A 6,587-nucleotide genomic window follows, 5' to 3' on the forward strand; every position below is an offset into this window, starting at 1 on the left:
TGATCTCTTCATTCCTCTTTCAAGGTTCCGAAGAGATCCAAGTTTGAATAGCTTCTTTTCCAAGATAACTATCCAATTGGATGAAGATTGAAAGCTTTCAAGTAAAATCAAGAGAAAAGATAGAAGAAGAATAATGAAAATTAGTATTGATCCATCAACTTACAACAGAGCTCCCTAACCCAATGAAAGGGGTTTAGTTGTTCATAGCTCTAGAAAATGAAAACAAAGATGGAGAATATATCATGGAACTAGAAGAGCAGAGTAAAATACAGAGAGTAGTGTTCTTTTCCAACTTCCAGAACTCCCTAAATAATTCAAAGCTACTCCTATATATACTACTCTTCTCAGCTTCTAGTTGGCTCTTCAAGTCTTAGGCCTTTGGATCTTGAGTTTGAAGCAGTTCCTTTCTTCATTTGGGCTTGGCTTTACTTGCAGAGAAAAAGCGTGAAGTGGGTAGAGACTTCAGCTCAAGACGTTAGGGGTGTTTAACATTTAGTGAAAGTATAAGTTTGAGAACGTTAGTGACAATTAATATTGTCACTAACGTTCCAATACACCCCTTAGCCTCACGTTAAAGTCCACGTTAACTAGGTTAACGTGGCTTCTAACGTGGCTTTTGCCAACCTTCGAGAACGTTTTGTGCCCCTTCTTGCTTCACGTTAAAGCCCACGTTAACTAAGTTAACGTGGCTTCTAACGTGGCTTTTGCCAACCTTCAAGAACGTTAGTGACACTCAACATTGTCACTAACATTCCAATATGCCCATAGGTCACACGTTAGAGTCCATGTTAACTAGGTTAACGTGGCTTCTAACGTGGCCACTCGTAGCCATCCCAACGTTAGTGACAATGTTGGGTGTCACTAACATTGGCCCATTCTTCATTCCTCATCGTTAGCTTCCACGTTAACCAAGTTAACGGGGAAGTTAACGTGGCTCTTGGGGTTTGTGTGGTTGCTTCAACGTTAGTGACAATGTTGAGTGTCACTAACGTTGTCGACAACTCTTCATCTCTTACGTGAGCTCCTACGTTAACCATGTTAACGTGGGAGTTAACGTGGTACTTTGCACCTTAGGCCAACGTTAGTGACAATGTTGAGTGTCACTAACGTTGGCTTCTCTTCCCCTTTTAACGTTAGAGGCCACGTTAACTAGGTTAACGTGGCTCCTAACGTGGCCATTTGTGAGCAATTGCCAACGTTGGTGACAATGTTAAGTGTCACTAACGTTGGCTCAACTTCTCTTCTCCACGTTAGAGTTCACGTTTACTTAGTTAACGTGACTCCTTAACGTGGCGTTGATGGCTTTTGAGAGTGTTATTGGCAATCACTTTTCTCCTTAGCCTTGCAAGTTACTCCCATTCTTTGCTTCCTTTGTTCCTGAAATCAAGCAATAAAGTGCATCAAAGTTCTAATCCAAGTCATGGGGGATGCAATATCAATTTTGTCATTAAAATCATGCAAAATCCTCATGAAATCATGTAAAACGCACAATGCATGCTTGAATCAGGATGTAAAAGATTTTCTACCCAAAACTAGCTTATTTCCTAGGTAAATGCAATGAAACTACCTAAAAACAGTAAAGAAAATGTCGGTAAAACTGGCCAAAATGCCCTGGCATCATTCACTACCACGTTAGTGGCCACGTTAACCTAGTTAACGTGAACTCTAACGTGGAGAGTAGGGGCATTTGGAGCGTTAGTGACAAAGGTAAGTGTCACTAACGCTCTCAAAGATAGGCATGCCCACGTTAAGAGTCACGTTAGTTATGCTAACATGAACTCTAATGTAGGGAAGGAGGGGCACAAGGCAACGTTATTGGAAAAGGTGATTCCCAATAACACTTGCGAAGGATCATAAGGCAACATTAGTGGTCACGTTAGTGCCACTAACGTTGAAGTTAACGTGGACTATATGGGGTTGGAACGTTAGTGAAAAAGGTGATTGCCACTAACGTTCTCGAACTCACAATTTCACTTAACGTTAACATCACTAACGCTCATGCCTAACTCACACTTTTCTGCAAGCTGAGCCTACTAAAGATTGTAACTGCTTCAACTCAAGATCTAAGGCCCACATCCAAGACTTGAAGAACTCACTAGAAGATCAAGAAGAGTAGTATATATAGGAGTAGTTTTGAACTATAGAGAAGCTTGGCACTTTGGAGAACTACCCTCTGTATATTTACTTTTCTGTATTTGCTAGTGAAGCATGTATTCTTTTCTGCCATTTTCCATTCCCAGAGCTATGAACAACTAAACCCCTTTCATTGGGTTAGGGAGCTCTGTTGTAATTTGATGGATCAATTATAGTTTTCATTCTTCTTCTTCTTTCTTCTCTTTTGATTTACTAGAAAGCTTTTGATCTTAATTCAATTGGTTAGTTGTCTTGGAAAAGAAACTCTCTATAATTGGATCTCCTCTGAGCCTTGGAAAAGGGATGAAGAGATCATGCTAGAAATGCTTTCTTATGTTGGACCAAATTGCGGTCTGGGCGGATATAGTGACATGTAATCCTCCCAACACTTTGATTTGGAAATACAAGTGGTATAATCAGTGACCATACTTCATCTCTTCCCATGAGCAATTAAATCAAGGAACTGGGCAATTGTTCAAGCTTAGAGAGATTAGATTGCCAAGGAATTGGGATCCAATCACTTAAGATTGCCAAGGAGATCAATAGATGCATTGATTGAGGAAGAGATGAAAATGAATTTGATTCGGAGAATACAACATCTCCTGAGCCCAATGAATCCCCCATTTCTGATCTTACCGATTCTCTTTACTTTCTGCCATTTATTTCCATGTTCATCTCCCTGATCCCCCATTTAAGATTCTGCACTTTATTTTCTGCTATTTACTTTTCCGCCATTTAATTTTCTACAATTCTCAAACTATACTCTGTTTAGCTCAACTAGCATACTCTTCCAACTAAAGTTGCTTGACTAATCAATCCCTGTGGGATTCGACCTCACTCTATTGTGAGTTTTTACTTGACGACAATTCGGTATACTTGCCGAAGGAAAATTTGTTGAGAGACAAGTTTTCGTGTATCAAGTTTATAGCACTGTTGCCGGGGATTGATTTTGTATCAAAAATGATTAAGTTGGAAGTTCACTAGATTGAGCATTTTTATTTTGTTTGTTTATTTTATCTAGCCATTTACCTTCAGTTTATTAAATTTCTTCCTCACCCCCTATCCCCTCATTGTTTTCTTCTTCTTTGAATTTACTTACAATTCTGCTCACTAACCCACTAACTGTTTGATAATTTGCACCACTCACACTAACAATCACTCTAACAAGAATAATCACTTCATTTTATTTTCTGTCGTGTGCTTTGTTAGTTGTATGACAGGGAGAAGAGGTGGAGCTTCAACTTCCTTTGATTCATAACCTGAGAGGACCCTCCGAAGATTAAGGAGGGAAGCAAGAGGGAAAGGAGTTATTGGTGCTGTGGAAGAGGAAGAGTACTTTGAAACAAATATGGAGGAGAATTTGGAAAACAATCATGAAGGAGAAGCTCACAACCATGCCAGAGAAGGCCCTGTAAATCATGCTGGGCAAGAAAGGAGAGTTCTAGGCTCCTACATCAATCCAAATCCAGGAAATTGTGGAAGTAGCATCCAAAAGCCCACCATACATGCCAACAACTTTGAATTAAAACCCCAGCTCATCACCCTTGTTCAGAACAACTGCTCATTTGGAGGAAGTGCCCAAGAAGACCCCAATCAATATCTAACCACCTTCTTGAGAATATGTGACACTGTGAAGTCTAATGGAGTCCACCCGGATGTCTATAGGTTGCTTTTGTTCTATTTTTCACTCAGGGACAAAGCATCCAAGTGGCTAGAGTCCTTCCCAAAGGAGAGCTTAACAAATTGGGAAAATGTGGTGAACAAATTTTTGGCAAGATTCTACCCTTCTCAAAGAATTAATAGGCTGAGAGTTGAGGTGCAAACTTTCAGGCAACAAGATGGTGAAACCCTCTATGAGGCATGGGAGAGGTTCAAGGACTTAACAAGAAGATGCCCACCGGACATGTTCAATAAATGGGTTCAACTTCACATTTTCTACGAAGGTCTTTCTTATGAGTCAAAGAAAGTTGTAGACCATTCCTCAGGGGGCTCTCTAAACAAGAAGAAAACCATTGAAGAAGCCATAGATGTCATTAAAATGGTAGCTGAGAATGACTACTTCTATGCTTTTGAAAGAAGCAACACTTGATGAGTAATGGAGCTGAATCACATGGACGCATATATGAGTAATACAGAGCCTTCTCGAAAGGAGTCTATATGAGTGAAACCGGTTACCATGTACACACTCAAGCCAGGCTCGGATACTTAGTTAGATAGCTGCTTGTATTGCACCCTGGGATCACAAGGTATGAGGACGTAAAGGATGAATTAGTACGAGTGGAATGAGAGAGAGCCGAAAAGAGTCATAAATCAGTAAAGAAGGCACTGGAAGAGTGGAAATAGCCAGAATGAATCGGATGCAAGGAAGTGCAAGTGGACATAAAGAGGACAAACAAGGGAGAGAGCATGAGCATTCCAATAGGTAAAAGGTGGTGGAGTTCCCTCTTCGTTTTATCTTTTTCAAGTTTCAAATAAGGAAAATCATGTATGAAATAGAACATGCTTCCATAGTAGCTTAGGAACTTTCAATTCTGCCTTTAAAATTTCATTGTTCAGGTCTAAGTGTGTTGGTCTAAGTCTCTAGCCTTCATCTTCATCTTGCTTATATGTAGGCTTGTCATTTTAAGTCAATTGAAAAGAAAATGTTATGAAAAACAAGAGTGGGGTTATCTTATGAAGTGAGTTTTTAAGTTTGTGGTATGGTAATTAATTAGCTAAGTTGGTTCACCAACAAGGTAATTAGGCAATTATATGCTCTAAATCACATGCTTGGAACACATCCTTTTGAGACTAACCAAATAACATGATCCTAATAAGAAAAGAGAAAGAACAACAAGAGTTTGAAAAGGAAAGGAAAACAATAAGAAATAAGGCTAAGCACCAAGGGTTTGAATATTGAGGCATATGTCTGTGGTGTTCCTGTGCAAGGGATATGCTTGGATGAATAAGCTCTCAGGGGTGCCTTATCACTTGGTAACTTGGGCTAACTAACCCGGGATTATCAACTGAAAGTCCACTATCAAGAGCAACCTTTGCTACAGAGCACTTAGTAACCCAAAGAGGTGCTGGACACCAGGGTCTCAAGAAAGAAAAAAATAACAAACCATGTGCCTGTGGTGTGCATGTATAGGGGAAAGAGACTTGAGGGAGTAAGTCCTTAGGGGTGTCTCAACACCTAGCACCTTGAACCAACTGGTTCGGGAGTGTTGGCTGAAAACTTATCTTAAAGAGTCGCCCTCTCACAGAGCACTTAGCCTAAAAAGAATGCAATAAACCCTGGAAAAGAGGGAAGGATCAATAAATAAGAAGTCTCAAACGATGCAATCAAGCAAGTATTCAAGGTCATTATAAGGACTTGAAGACCAGTGAAGGAATGAACCTAAGTTGCTATACATGAAACCCCATAAAGCCAAGTTGCTTATTCTTCATCTTGTTCTTTCATTCATTTTTTTCTATGTTTCAGTACTTGCTTTGGGACAAGCAAGCCTTAAGTTTTGTGTGCCAGGGCATCTTGGCCAGTTTCACTGACCTTTTCTTTACTGTTTTAGGGTAGTTTCATGCATTTTCTTAGTAAAATAAGCAAGTTTTGGATGAAAATACACTTACACCTTGATTCAAGCAAACATTGTGAACTTTACATGATTTCATGAGAATTAGGCAAGAATTGAATGATATAATTGATGATGCATAATCTCATGACTTGGTACAGAGCTTTGATGAACTTTAATTGCTTGATTTCAGGACAAAGGAAGCAAGAAGGAGCCATGTTAGTTGTCACGTTAAGCTAATTAACGTGACCACTAACATGGAATGGGGACAAGCTTGTAGCGTTAATGGAAAAAGTGATCGCCAATAACGCCTTCGACGCCATCATAGCCCACGTTAGTTGCCACGTTAAGTACATTAACGTGGTAGCTAACGTGGAGGAAAAGATAAGCTCCAATGTTAGTGGTAAAAGTGAATGCCACTAACGTTGCACAAAGGCACATTTTGCCACGTTAAGAGCCACGTTAATCTAATTAATGTGAACTCTAACGTGGGGGGAGGAAGCAATCGCCAACGTTAGTGACACTCACCTTTGTCACTAACGTTGGACTAAGCCAAGAGTACCCACGTTAGTGGTCACGTTAAGACCACTAACGTGAAGAGTAACGTGGAGCTAAGCATGATGGGCCAATGTTAGTGACACTCACCTTTGTCACTAACGTTGGAGTTGGCAATCACCACCACATTAGGGGTCACATTAATCCAATTAACGTGAACTCTAATGTGGGAAGGAGGGGCGTTTCGAGTGTTAGTGACAAAGGTAAGTGTCACTGACGCTCTCGAAGCTTAGGCATGCCCACGTTAAAGGTCACGTTAGTTATACTAACGTGAACTCTAACGTAGGGAGTAGACCCAAAGAGCCAACGTTATTAAAAAAGGTGAACGCCAATAATGTTTGTGAAGGACCA

The 6,587-nt window shown here is 40.2% G+C and overlaps 1 non-coding gene across 1 annotated transcript; it reads right to left on the reverse strand.

Annotated features, from left to right (window-relative positions):
- Nucleotides 1–3,934: 3,934 nt before the first annotated feature.
- LOC127742315 (small nucleolar RNA R71) lies at nt 3,935–4,036 on the reverse strand. The gene has a single exon (XR_008003503.1). It is a non-coding gene; the product is annotated as a small nucleolar RNA R71 (small nucleolar RNA).
- Nucleotides 4,037–6,587: the final 2,551 nt, after the last annotated feature.

This window comes from Arachis duranensis, chromosome 9, assembly GCF_000817695.3.
Source record: "Arachis duranensis cultivar V14167 chromosome 9, aradu.V14167.gnm2.J7QH, whole genome shotgun sequence".
NCBI lineage: Eukaryota > Viridiplantae > Streptophyta > Magnoliopsida > Fabales > Fabaceae > Arachis > Arachis duranensis.